The 14603-nt window shown below is 45.6% G+C and overlaps 1 long non-coding RNA gene across 1 annotated transcript; it reads left to right on the top strand.

Annotated features, from left to right (window-relative positions):
- Positions 1–5147: 5147 nt before the first annotated feature.
- LOC147345313 (uncharacterized) lies at positions 5148–10818 on the top strand. Its single transcript, XR_015154657.1, has 2 exons — positions 5148–5439; positions 8152–10818. It is a non-coding gene; the product is annotated as an uncharacterized LOC147345313 (long non-coding RNA).
- Positions 10819–14603: the final 3785 nt, after the last annotated feature.

Below are 14603 nucleotides of genomic sequence, written 5' to 3'. Positions count from 1 at the left end.
TAGGGTTTCTTGTGTTACATAGTGATTTTCTTTGGGTTCTTTCTCTGATAGTAGTGAGCACATGTTAGTCTGATCCAGTTCATTTCACCTTCCAACTCACCTTTCTTTTTTTTGGTCAACATAGGTTTTTCTTCTCATTCTCTGAGGCTGTTTCTCTTTGCTAAAGAAGTTCACTTGTATCCATTCATAGGGATGTTGAACATTTTCCACATGTCTAATGCAATCTGTATTTGTTCCTAAAAGTGATCTCATTTTCTATTCTGGCCAATTTTTTTTTTTTTTAAATGAGGAGAGGTTGTTTGTATTTCTGATATGGTACTTCCCATGCTGTTTGTGTATTTTGAAGACAAATTCCTTGTGTGCATCTTTGCCAATATTTTTCCTATTCTGAGTGTTGTCTTTTAGGGTTTCCTTTTCTGTGCAAATGGCTTTAAGGGTAATTAGGTCATGTTTTCTTATTTCTGATTTATTTTCATTATTCTTAGACGTGCATGAAAATGTTCCTTAATGCGATTTAAGACAAAGCATGTTCTTCCAATATGCATGCATGCATGCTTAGTCACTTCAGTCCTGTTTGATCCTATGGGACCCCATGTGCTGTGGCCTGCCAGGCTCCTCTGTCTGTAGTATTCCAGGGAAGAATACTGAAGTGGGTTGCCATGGCCTCCTCCAGTGCATCTTCCCCACCCAGGAATCGAACGAGCGTCTCTTTCGTCTCCTTCATCATCACACATATTCTTTACATAGAATGCGACCTGAGATTCTCCCATCTTTTTTTTATATATTCCTCCAGGTTTCCTAGGATCGGTGTCTACACTTGACACTTTTAATTATTTGTAGTTGCTTTTGGAGAAGGAAATGGCAACCCACTCCAGTATTCTTGCCTGGAGAATCTCATGGACAGAGGAGCCTGGTAGGCTGCATTCCATGGGGTCGCAAAGAGTCGGATACGACTGAGCGACTTCACTTTCACTTTGGTATAGGGTGTGAGGAAATCTTCCCATCTCATTCTCAGCTACATTGTTTAAGGAACCTCTGCACTGCCCTCCATCAGGGCTCTTACCGTTTACATCCTCAACTGCGGTGGAGGAGGGTTCCCTTGTGTCCACAGCCCTCCACAACTTACTGTCTGGGGAGGTTTTGACAGTGACCATTCTGATGTGTGCAAGGTGATACCTGGTGGTGGTTCTGATTTCCATTTATCTAATACTTAACGGTGTTGACAACTTTTCATGAGACTTGTTTAAAATGGCATGATTGAAACTAGCCTTTTGAAATCAGCTTCTTTAAGGTCTGCCCAGGTTTAAAATCGTTTTGGCTGACCAGCCCTAGGACATTGCCTGAGGGGAGGTTTTTCTCACTGACGCCCAGTGGCCTTTGGGAGTATTGAGTGCCCGTGAGCATAGCTTTGCAAGTGTTTTTATGGCAAAAAAACAGAAGGTGACAGCATGTCTTCAGACCCCACTCTTGTTGTTTACTGCTGTAATTTCATTATTATTGTGTACGGGTGTAGGATTATTTTGTGTTGTTTGTTTCTGGTGTACAAGAACTTGATTCGGTTCCACCCAGACTTTCATTAGTTTTGGGGAAATTTTTTTCTTTACGATGATTACGAGGTGTTCTTAACTTTTCCTGTGGTATTCAATATGTTTGTGTAGCTTATCTATTTGAAATAGATTCATCTGTAGATGTTTATTCCAACCTCTTAATTTCTCGCTGTGCCCTCATATTTTCTTTCTGAGAATCAGAAGTTATTTAAGTTTCTGAGTCTGTTTCTTTGTGTAAAGTAGTTCCTTTGTGTGAATTTTTAGATCCACCAGTTCGGGACATCTTGTGATATGTGTGTTTCTGTTTCTGACTCAGTTCCCTTAGTATCCCGATCTCTTCCATCCATGCTGAGGCTGCTTTCACTATTCTGCTCTGTTTTCTATAATAGCAGATTGCAGTGGAGAAGTGTGTTAATTAGACCTCATTTTTCTGTCCTGACACACTTGATTTCATTCCAATGTCTTGGCTCTTGTAAATCGCACTGCCCTGAAAACAGGGCTGCATGTGTCATCTCAAATTCACATTTTCTCTGGATCTAAGCCCAGGAGTGGGAGAGTGGGATTCACCAATCACATGGTTCCCCTATGCTTAGTTTTTTTTTTTTTTTTTTAAGGAAACTCATGCCTCTACCCATACTTCCTATACCCATTTACATCCCAACAAGGAGAAAAGGAGGATTCCTTTTTCCCTAAGCCCCCTGCAGGACTTCCTTTTAATAGACCTTTTTGATGCGGGTCTTTCTGAGCCACATGAGGTGATTCCTCATGGTGGTTTTGCTTGGCATTGTTTTAGGAGTTTGTTATAAGCAGTATATTTCAGGTGCTTCTGGACTTTAAACAGTGTGAATACTGTTGACCTCTTCAAATTGGCTTCTTGAAATTGGACTCCACTCTGAAATCTTTTGGAGAAGGCAATGGCACCCCACTCCAGTGCTCTTGCCTGGAAAATCCCATGAACAGAGGAGCCTGGAAGGCTGCAGTCCATGGGGTCACGAAGAGTCGGACATGACTGAGCGACTTCACTTTCACTTTTCACTTTCATGCATTGGAGAAGGAAATGGCAACCCACTCCAGTGTTCTTGCCTGGAGAATCCCAGGGATGGGGGAGCCTGGTGGGCTGCCGTCTATGGGGTCACACAGAGTCAGACACGACTGAGGCGACTTAGCAGCAGCAGCAGCTGAAATCTTTTGGGATGATATTCCTGGGGACATTACTTGAGGGCAGGTGTCATTTACAGCTGCACAGGCCATTTGATACCAAGGGAACATTCCACTCAAAGATGGACACAATAAAGGACAGAAACAGTATGGATCTAACAGAAGCAGATGAGGTTAAGAAGAGGTGGCGAGAATTTACAGAACTATACAAAGAAGATCTTAATGGCCCAGATATCCATGATTGTGTGATCATTCACCTAGAGCAAGACATCCTGGGTGTGAAGTCAAGGGGGCCTTAGGAAGCATCACTACGAACAAAAAGCTAGTGGAGGTGATGGAATTCCAATTGAACTGTTTCTATCCTTAAAGATGATGCTGTGAAAGTGCTGCATTCAATATGTCAGCAAATTGGGAAAACTCAGCAGTGGCCACAGGACTGGAAAAGATCGGATTTCCAATGTGTTTCTTAGGTGTCAAAGAGCTTTATTCAGATATGTATAGATGTATATCTATTCTTGCTCTGAAAATTGTGTTCAGTAGCATTCTCTGTGCAACTCAGTATGTCCTTTCTGATTATCTATCTAACGGATACATATTAGTGTGTATGTGATAATGCAAAAGTCTGAATTTTCCTTCTAATTTTCTTTTTTTTTGGTAATCATAAGTTGGTTTGTGAAGTTTGTAAGTCTGTTTCTGTTTTGTATAGTAGTTCATTGGTATAAATGGACAGATTCCACTGGTAGGTGATATCTGATGATATTTCTCTCTCTTTCTCTGATTTACTTCACTGCACATGGTAATATCTTTGTCCATCTTTGCTACTGTCAATGGCATTATTTAATTCTATTTTATGAGTGAGGAGTATTCCAGTGTCTATTTGTCTCACTTAGTCTTCATTTTTCAGTCTCTGGCCTTGGTTGATTCTCTATCTCGGCCCTAGTAAATAGTGCTGGTCTGAATATAGGGGTGCACAAGTCATTTCAAATTATGATTTTTTCCATATCTGAGCCCAAGAATGGGATTGCTGGATCATATAGTGCCTGTGTGTTGAGTTTTTTAAGGAACCTCCTTGCTGTTTTCCATAGTGACTGAACCCATTTACACCCCCACCAAGAGCGTAGGAAGATTCCCTTTTGTTTCCAAGCTCTGCAGCATTTAATCTTTGTGGCTCTTTCTGATGATGGCCATTCTGACCATGGTGAGGTGATTCCTCAGTGTTGTTTTGATTTGCATTGATCTGATAATTAGTCATGTGGAGTATGTTTCCATGTGCTTTTTGATCTAATACATGTGAGTATAGTTTACTGTTGAAATTGGCTTCTTGAACATCGACCCAGTTTTGGATTCCTTTTTTGGTGATTTACCCCAAGGATTTTATTGAGGGCAGGTGTCCTTTCCAGTCCCTCATGCCTTGTGAACATTCAGAGATCACTAGCACCAGTTTTAAAGTTGTTATAGGAAATGGCGACAAAGCAGCAGCATTTCTTCCTGCCCAACTCTTGTGACTTAGGCAACCAGAGCCTAAGGGAAATCCTTGCTCCTGGATTGTCAATTTGAGCAGAATGTGGCAGAAGTAACAGACAGCCAGGGTGAATTGTGTCTCTTGATTTCTTGTCCCTTAACCTTTATTTCCCAGACATGTGCTAATTCCTGCAACTTCACTCTGCAGAGGGTGATGTCATCTGCAGGTGGGGTGACCCCCAGGAACCAGGTTGGAGTTGGGATCTCCACCACCAAGAGCCTTGGAGCCCCGAGGACTTTTCAAAGCTCTTCCATCCCCAAATTCCAGCATCCTTTGGGTGCAGTAGGCTTGGGTTGGCTGCAGGAGGACCTCACCCAACCCTTGAAGCTGGAGAGTCTCCAGGTGTTTTGGTAGAGGGCTCATTGCCAGGCACATCTCACTAGCCCCCTCAGATCCAAGATACTCCAGCCCTGGGACACAAGTCTGCACAGGTTCCAGGGATGTGACACTGAAGAGGAAAATTTCAAACTTACACTCAACTAGAAATAATTTCATGCTCGTTCTGTTTCTGTAAGATGCTTGCTGCGCTGAGCAAGGAACAAGATGATCTAGCAATCAACTATATGTAACCATAGAAAGAAAGAAAGTGAAGTCTCTCAGTCATATCCGACTCTTTGTGATCCCATGGACCGTAGTCTACCAGGCTTCTCTGTTCATGGGATTTTCCAGGCAAGAGTACTGGAGTGGGGTGCCACTGCCTTCTCCGAGGGAAGCCCATATGTAACCATAAGATACTCTGATAAGCATGGAATGTTCTGTTCCTGCTTCTGTGAGTTTCTGTCTGGAAATTCCCTGCATGTAAGCCATACCAATTCCTGTGCTCTGTAACTGCTCATAGCCGATAGCAACCAGGTAACCAATCAACCAGCTGTACTTGTGTATACTGACCCTATAAGAGTAAAGCTCGCCCTGAGCTCAGGGCCCCAGAACTTCAGAGCGTTAGCTCATCTGGGACCACCAGCTCAATAAACCTGAGTTCTCCAACCCTCCAAGGGTGGTGCTTGGGTTCTCGACGGTCCAACTCCTGCAGTATTTCTGGAGGCCTCAGTGAGATTCCAACCACACCAGCCAGGCCAGAGCAGAGGAACTCTGAGACGACCAAGGCGGCACGCCACCTGACGGTTTTCTGGGTTCTCTTTGAGACTGGTGTTCTGACTTTCCAAACAGCTGAACCCTGACCAGACTCACTGGAGGGGCAGACCAACTAGCCAGGTAAGGCCACAGGATAAGGTAAGGCCCTGGGGCACACTACCCAGCCAAGACCTGTCTCTGGATGGAAGAGGAATTTGATCACCTCCTACGGTCTTCAGTAAGAAGACCACCAGTTAGGGACCTTTCCAGAGTGGGGAGGCACTGTGATAAACTCTGAACTGAACATGTGTGTGAGTGAACACTCTGGTTCGCCCTTGCTCCAGGGCGATTGTGTGGCTCCATGGCCGTCGTGGCTACAGAGTCTGAGTGGGCCCTAACCTGCAGTTCCGTGGTAACATCATACGGCTCACAGTGGTGTCTGTCTCTGGGGGACCCAGTCCCTTCCTGCAAGTCAGATCCTGGTCAGGGGCTTATACTGACCCACCAAGGCTAAGAGATACCTAAGTTCCCCACGGGAACGTGGCCAGGTGGGCACCTGAATGGTCTCCTCTTTTGAGGGGGCACCCACCCTTGTTTGTCTTTGTGCCACCAACGCAGGGCAGGATACACAGGGAGGGGAACAATTGGTTACTGATTTGATTTAGAAGTTGCATATGTCCAAATGGTCCTTTTGCCCTAGGGCCCTCTGCCAAAATTACTTTCTTAAAATTTTTAAGGCTCAGTCTCCCCTTCCATCAGTTGATTCTTTGAGCTGACTTATTGAGAAATTGGGTTTTTCTCGAAAAACTTGTCCCTTTTGCCAAACAGATCTGTACCTCCCTCTCTCTTGGTCCCCTGAGCCAGCCCATGTGGAGTGGCAACTCTGACATGCTCCTGCATACTTTTGGATTTTCATTATAAGGCTGCCTTCCTCTGTCACCTTTTCTTTCATAATCCCCTGATTCCCCAAGGATTTCAGGCCCTCCGCTTAGGCGAGGAGTACACGTACTGCTCTCTCTGCCAGCTTAGCACCCTCGAGAGGGTCAGTCACCCCAGATCCCCTCTGGAGCCCCACCTGAAATTATTCCTCTGTGAATCCCATTACAAGGGACCACCTCCTTTGGGTCCTGTCTCCCTGAGGCATTTAGCGATCAGGGCCATCTTCAAAGAGGCATATAATTGTGCTATCTGGGAATACTGGGCCTTCCAGGACTGGTGACATCAGTGCTACCTAGGTCTCCCTTAGATGAGGCCCTTCCTGTGTGTCCCCCTTTCCTTCCTAGCCAAAGAGGTGGATTACATTTGTCAATATGGGGGGAAGCTCCTCTAAGCCAACTGTTTTATACTGTATGATAAAATTTTTAAGAAGGGTTTTTCCTTAACCCCAACGGGTTAAGATGACCTCAGGGTTAAGATGGGGTTAAGATGACCTTGAGAAAGCTCCGCACCCTGTGTGAGTCAGAATGGCCCACCTTCGGGGTGAGATGGCCTGCAAAGGGTGCTCTAGACCTTCCTATAGTCAGAGCTGTATACTGAGTGGTGACAGGGACCCCCAGGCACCCAGACCGATTTCCACACATAGATTCCTGGTTGCAAATTGCCAATCAGCTACCTCCGTGGGTTCAGTTCAGGACCACTGGATGGATAGGGATTACTGCGTTGATGGTGCAGAGGTCCTGGATGGGGCGATAGTCATTCCCTCCAGGCTTCTTGACTGGTAGCAGCAGAGTGATCCAGGGAACCTGACACTCAATCAGAATTTCAGCATTGCATAGGCTTGGTCCCAAATTCCCAGGTGTGCTTTCCGTGGTACTAGATACTGCCTCTGTCTGACAGGATGGCCCCTGGCCTCAGATCCACCATGATGGGTGCATGGTTTTTGGCCAAACCTGGGGGCCCCTTTTCTGCCCAGACAGCAGGGAACTCTTTTAGCAGGCTGGTTGGATTTGTTTGTTCTCTCCCTGAAGAATAGAGGAGCCATTCATCTTCCCTGGGCACAGTCACAGGCATCATCAGAAATGGACTCTACTGAAGTCAAGCCTCGCAGGGGCTATACATGTTTACTTGTGGTGGTCTTCACCTACTCAGGATGGGGTGAGGTCTACCCCTCCCACACACACTGAATGGGCACAAGAGGTTGCCAGGCCCTACTAAGAGACACAATCCTGAGATACGGGCTACCCCTCTCCATAGGGTCTGACAACGAGCCAGCCTTTGTGTCTGAGATAAACCACACTTTGTTCAAGACACTGAGAGTCAAATGAAAGCTCCACACTGAAAACTCCATACCGCTTACAGGCCACAAAGCTCAGGGAGAGCTGAGTGCATGAACTGGACCCTCAAGACTATGTTAGCTAAGCTCCGCTACCCAGTTACCTTGGGTTGACATGCTACCCCTACCCCTGGCTTGAGCCCGGTGCACCTTGAGGGCCTCAGGCTCTTCTCCCTTTGAGATCTTATATGGGAGACCACCCCCAGTGATAGGGAAGCTCAAGGGAGACCCCAACAACTAGCTGACCTTGAGATGTCCCGACACCTCCAGACCCTGGGAAAAGTCTTCCACCATATCACTTGAGAAACCTTAGGAAGGATTTCCATTCCTTTGGGCAATTGGGTTCATCCCTATCCATCAGGAGATGAGGTATGGGTTAAAGACTGGGAAAAGGAATCACTTCAGCCAGTCTGGACAGGCCTTCATAGGGTCATCCTGGTGACCCCTACTGCTGTTAAGGTCACAGGTGTCATCCCGTGGATTCACCAAAGCCGGGTGAAGAGAACAGCACCTCTAGAAGGGCAAGAAACCTGGACTGCTGAGGCTCATCTGAACCAGACGCTTCTGGTTTTCTTTCATAGGCACCTGAATCCTGCCCAAGATCTTCAGCCCTGCTCCAGTCACTCCAGGGCTGGCTGGTCCACGCATGGCAGAAGCTTGAGGAATTCAACGAGGGACATCTGAGAGTCAGGGTTACAATGGCACCCTGCCCAGTAGGGACTGGTTGCACCACTGGCCTTGATGCTTTCTGTGGGTCAAACACGAGGGGTTGCTTTGGCTATAATCTACCCAAAAGGAATGGGTTTATTAAGTGCACTCAAATGTTTAGTGTAATAGCGGTTTATATCCTGCTGAGCTGTAGTGCATTAGAAAGTAAAATAGACCCCTCATGTACTCCATGCATACGCATGACTAGATCAGGTCAGGGGGTCACTTGGACCTTGTTTTACTATATTCACTTCTCCTGTGAAGGAGAGGTCCAAGGAACCTGTGTACATAATAAAACAACCTATTCTATTTGTCTACAAGAAAACAGACAAATTTGTTTTAACCACCTGTCCCTCCCCACTGAAGATCGGTTAGAGGTTAGGCACCAAGAAGGAGGGATTCTGATTAACCAGACACGAATTGAAAATTTAGACCTTCCAGTGTCGGTATACTTTGATGTATGCGCTGCTATTGACAAAAACCCCAAGAATGTTACAAATTGCGGGAGCTTATCATGGGAACAGACATACACACACAATGACAAATATATGTGTCCATTAGCATCCCCCGGCTCCTACTGCTATGGTGACCGCTGGTTTTACTGCCCTTACTGGAGCTGTGTCACGTGGGCAACCTGGGGAGATAAAAGCAAGATAGCTGGCCTTCAAAAGGGAACTGCGAGCCCCAGTTGTAAACGAGGGACATGTAATCCTGTCAATTTCACTATCTTCAACCCCAGAGACTCAAAATGGAAAAATGGTGTCAAAATCGGTATTTATATCTATGGGACAGGTGCTGACCCAGGAACTGTGTTAGAGTTCCGCCGTATTTCTGTTCCACAGCAGACTTCTTTACACAAGGTCTTCCATTCTTTTCATGAAGAGATAGAAAGTGGTCCCCCCTACAATTTCAGTCAAAACTAAAAATCTGTTCTTAAAATCTTAAAAATCTGTTATTAAAAATAGCCCAGACATTACTGGTTTCTTCTTGCTATGTAACCATTCTTGCTATGTGGGGGGGGGGGGGGGGAGGCGGCGTGCGGAATTAATACAGGAGAACCATGGGCCTAGGAAGCTAAAGAATTAGACCCGCAGAGACCCTTCAACAACTCAGGGGCAGTGGGGCCCATTATTCAACATTCTGGTAGGAAACCTCTCTTGTCTTGGCCAAAAAATATTATAATGCAATTACTCACACTTCTGATTGGTGGGGAAGCCCAAACTATACAGAGCCTAATCTTCACCCTCTAGCAAGCTTCCCTGATTTAAAGACCAGCTGGGATGACTTGTCCACTGAAGGCCGTTGGTCTGCTCCAGAAGGATTTTTTTGGATTTGTGTGGTTAACACATATTCAGTTTTGCCAGCCAACTGGTCAGGGGCATGGATATTGGGGACTGTCCATCCCTCCTTTTTCCTACTTCCCCTACCCCAAGGTGAATCACTGGGAGTCCCAGTTTATAAAGACACAGGCCTCCCCAAAAAGTGCAGGTCTCTACAGATTGGAAACTGGAAAGATGATGAATGGCCTCCTGAATGCATAATCCAATACTGCAGGCCAGCCATTTGGGCATAAGATGGGTTCTGGGGCTACCAAAGCCCAATTTACATGGTTAACAGAATTATCTGATTCTAGGCAGTGGTTGAGATCATTACTAGTGAAACAGCCAAGGCTCTTAATTTATTGGCAGAACAACAAACCAAGATGCATAAAGCTATCTCTCAGAATCACCTGGTCCTAGATTACTTACTGCAGAGGGGGGTGTCTGTGGGAAGTTCAGTCTTAGCAACTATTGTCTACAGATAGATGATAAAGGCAAGGTTATAGAAGACATAACCAGGGAAATGGCTAAAATAGTTCTTGTCCCAGTCCAGACTTGGAAGGGATGGAATCCCAGAGAGCTATTTCCGGGATGGTTTTCTTATCTAGGAGGATTCAAAACTCCAGTGTGGGTAGTCCCAAGGAGGACCTTGGGACCTGCGTCCTCTTCCCTTGCCCCTTGCCATTATTCATGAGGATGGTTTCCAGCCTAGCTGAAGCCGCCACAGACAGGAGGGCTACCACACACCTCCTAGCCCTGAGAGGTTATCAGCTCCTGGGCCAAGAAGATCAAGCAGCTGATGCCTTATAAGATTTAAGGGGCATCAAGAGGGGGGCCAGAAGAGGAAAACTGAAAACTTACCCTCAGCTAGAAATAACTTCATGCTCATTATGCTTCTGTAAGATATGCTTACTGCACCAAGATAGGAACAAGATGACCTAGCAATCAACTGTAACCATAAGATGTTTTGATAAGAATGGAATGTTCTGTTCCTGCTTCTATGAGTTTCTGTTTGCAAATTCCCTGCATGTAACCTGTAGCAACTCCCACACTCTGTAACTGCCCATAGCCCATAGCATCCAGGTAACCAATCAACCAGCATCAACTGTTCTTGTGTGTACTGACCCTATAAGAATAAGGCTTACCCTGAACGCGGGGCCCCAGAACTTCAGAGCATTAGCTCATCTGGGACCACAGGCTCAATAAACCTGAGTTCTCCAACCCTCTGAGTGTGATGCTTGGTTTCTCAATGGTCCAACTTCTGCAACACCGCCAGCCTAGGCCACCATGTCTGAGGGGGCTAGAGTCAGCATTTCCATTTCTTTTTTTTTTTTTTTAATTGTATCATTTGAACTGGGGGATATAAGTGATTTATGATGTTGTAGATATTTTTTCCCCAACAGGACAGCAACTTTATTCACTTATTGGAGAAGGAAATGGCAACCCACACCAGTGTTCTTGCTTGGAGAATTCCACAGACAGGGGAGCCTGACAAGTTGCAGCCCATGAGGTCGCCTAGAGTAGGACATGACTGAGCAATTTTCACTTATTCACTTATGTATAGACATCTGTATGTTCTTTTGGGGTGCTTTTCCCATATAGGTTATTGCAGAGTGTTGAATAGGGGTCCACATGCTATACAGTGGGTCCTTCTGGATTATTTTATTATTAGGAGTGTGTTCATGAACCAGCTAATTTCTCCCCACCCCCTTTCCTTCTTGGTAACCATAAGTTTCTTTTCTATGTCTGTGAGGCTGTTTCTCTTTAGAAAAGATGTTCATTTGTATCCATTTTTGATTCCACCTAGAGATGGCAACCCACTCCAGTGTTCTTGCCTGGAGAGGGGGAGCCTGGTGGACTGCCGTCTATGGGATCGCACAGAGTCAGACACAACTGAAGCGACTTAGCAGTAGCAGAGGTGATATATAATCCTGGTCTTTTCCTGTCTTTCTACTTCGCTTAGCATGATCACCTTTATTTTCATCTTTGTGACTACAAATGGCCTTATTTCATCCTTCTTGATGGTTGAATAATATTGCCTTGTGTCTCTGTACTTATTTCTTTATCCATTCATCTGTCCTTTCACACTTGGGTTGCTTCTGTGCCTTGGCTACTGTACCCAGTGTGGCCGTGATTGCAGAGGTGCTGCTGCTGCTAAGTCGCTTCAGTCGTGTCCGACTCTGTGTGACCCCATAGACAGCAGCCCACCAGGCTCTCCCGTCCCTGGGATTCTCCAGGCAAGAACACTGGAGTGGGTTGCCATTTCCTTCTCCAATGCATGAAAGTGAAAAGTGAAAGTGAAGTCACTTAGTTGTGTCCGACTCTTAGCGACCCCATGGACTGCAGCCTACCAGACTCCTCCATCCATGGGATTTGCCAGGCAAGAGTACTGCAGTGGGGTGCCATTGCAGGTGTCCTTTAAAACTCTGGTGTCCTCAGGATCCAGAACCAGACATAGGGTTGCTATCCCATGAACTTATATGTTTAGTTCTTTAAGGAAACTTCATATTATTCTCCCTAGTGGATGTTCTGATTTACATTTTCAACAACAGTGAGGAAGAGTTCCCCTCTCTCCATACCCACTTTAGGATTTACTGTTGGAGATTTTTTGAGATAGCCATTCTTGATCTTGGTGATGCAGCAGGGAGATCTTAATTCGCTGCCCAGGATTTGAACCTGGGAAGCCTGGATGAGAACCAGGAATCCTAGCCACCAGACCAGCAAGGGTTAGATGCTACAAACTATTTTTCCCTGGATCTTTGCCCTCAGTGAAAAGTTCATTTGTCACAGAGGCAGAAACTATAAATGCGGGTACAAAGTTTATTATTAGAGACATAGCACAGCAACAAGTGGGAGAGCACATAGAAAAACTGTTTGTTTAATTAAGACAGAAGCAAGGCAGAGATGCACACCAGAGAGAAAGGGAGAAAGGGTGTGGGTGTCCCCCCCAACCCAGTGAGGAGTGCAGTAAAGAGGAAGTCACGTCATTTATATAGGGCAGTTCTTCCAGGTCTCTGTCTTCCTTCAGGCCAATTATCTTGTTTCTTTTTCCACACCTGACCTATCCTGGGACCCTCCCCTGGGTGTGCACGCACCGCTCAGTCAAGACCGATCTCGAAATGAAGGCTTCTGGGAGGAGCAAGATTCATTATGCTGCTGCTACTGCTGCTGCTAAATCGCTTCAGTCATGTCCGACTCTGTGTGACCCCATAGAAGGCAGCCACCAGGCTCCCCCATCCCTGGGATTCTCCAGGCAAGAACACTGGAGTGGGTTGCCATTTCCTTCTCCAATGCATGAAAGTGAAAAGTGAAAGTGAAGTCGCTCAGTCGTGTCCAACTCTTAGCGACCCGGTGGACTGCAGCTTACCAAGCTCCTCCGTCCGTGGGATTTTCTAGGCAAGAGTACTGGAGTGGGGTGCCATTGCCTTCTCCGAAGATTCATTATGGCCTGGCATTATTCCTTGACTTTTGACCCACAAGGAGCTTTTCTGTGCATGTGTAGGGTCTCCCTTTTCCAAAAAGAGGAGGGAGGGAGATCCACTAATCCTTTACTCACAGGGGGTTTTGTCCTCTCTTTGTCCTTGCCTTGACTACTGCCATGACTATTACCTTAACATCTTTACAAAAGCAAACACTGGTATTTACCCTGTTTGTTGTTACTTCCATTTTGGAGGGCAAACAGGAGGCTGATTGTAAATACCTTACCTGGAGCCCACCTGTCTCTTGTCTCGGGAAATGTTAACAATTCTAAGTATTCAGCCTGCAGCCTGCTTCTTCGTGCCCAGTGTAATGTAAACAAGAGGCCAGTTGTAAATGTCAAACCTAGAGCCTACCTGTCTCCTAACTCATTCTGACTGGTTTGAGGTGATATCACATTGGACTTGATCTGCCTTTCTCTTATAATTTGTGATGTATCTTTTCATATGTTTTATGGTCTTGTGTCTACCTTATTCAAAGAAATGTCCATTGAGATCTTTGGTTCAATTTTTTTAATTGAGTTATTTATGTCTGTTTTTTATATTGAGCTGCATGAGCTATTTCTACATTTTGGAGTGAAATCTATTTCGTTTGCAAACCATTTTTTCCCACTCTGAAGGCTGTCTTTTTCTTTCGGTTAGGCTTTCCTTTGCAATGCAAATCCTGTTAAGGTTAATTAGGTCCCATTTATTTTTGTTTTATTTTTCATTAGTGTAAGTGGTGGAGAAGGCAATGGCACCCCACTCCAGTACTCTTGCCTGGGAAATCCCATGGATGGAGGAGCCTGGTGGGCTGCAGTCCATGGGGTCACTAAGAGTCGGACACGACTGAGTGACTTCACTTTCACTTTTCACTTTCATGCATTGGAGAAGGAAATGGCAACCCACTCCAGTGTTCTTGCCTGGAGAACCCCAGGGACAGGGGAGCCTGGTGGGCTGCCGTCTATGGGGTCACACAGAGTCGGACACGACTGAAGTGACTTAGCAGTAGCAGTGTAAGTGATGGATGAAGAACAACTTGCTGAGGTTTATGACACAGTGTATTCTGCCTATATTTTCCTCAAGAGTTATATAGTACCTGTCCTTTTGTTCAGATTTTTAAACTGTTTGGAGTTAATTTTTGTGTATGGTGTTAGGAAGTATTCTAATTTCATTGTCCTTTTCATTGTGTAAGGAAGATCCACAGTGTCCTCCGGAGTGGCTGTTCTCAATTTATATTGCCAGCATCCGTGTAGGAGGGTTCCCCTTTCTCCACACACTCTCCAGCACTTATCATTTCTAGGGTTTTTACCAACGGCCATTCTGAACCGTGTGCGGTGATACCTCGGTGTCATTTAGATTTGCAGTTCTCTATATTTATCGATAGGGACATTTTCTCCACGTCATTTTTCGAATGGGTGTAAGTGAAGCATGCTTCTTGAACATCTCCCTGATTTGAGTCCTTTTCTGATGACCATGCCTAGGGCGTTCCCTGAAGGCAGGTGTTTTTTACTGATAGCCCCACGGGCCTTGTGAATATTAAATGCCTAT

The sequence above is a fragment of the Bos grunniens genome, chromosome 25 (assembly GCF_055505025.1).
Source record: "Bos grunniens cultivar Pamir isolate PY7600 chromosome 25, Bosgru_T2T1.0, whole genome shotgun sequence".
Lineage (NCBI taxonomy): Eukaryota > Metazoa > Chordata > Mammalia > Artiodactyla > Bovidae > Bos > Bos grunniens.
The sequence above is the reverse complement of the archived record's forward strand: the minus strand, read 5'-3'. Positions and strand labels throughout refer to the sequence as shown.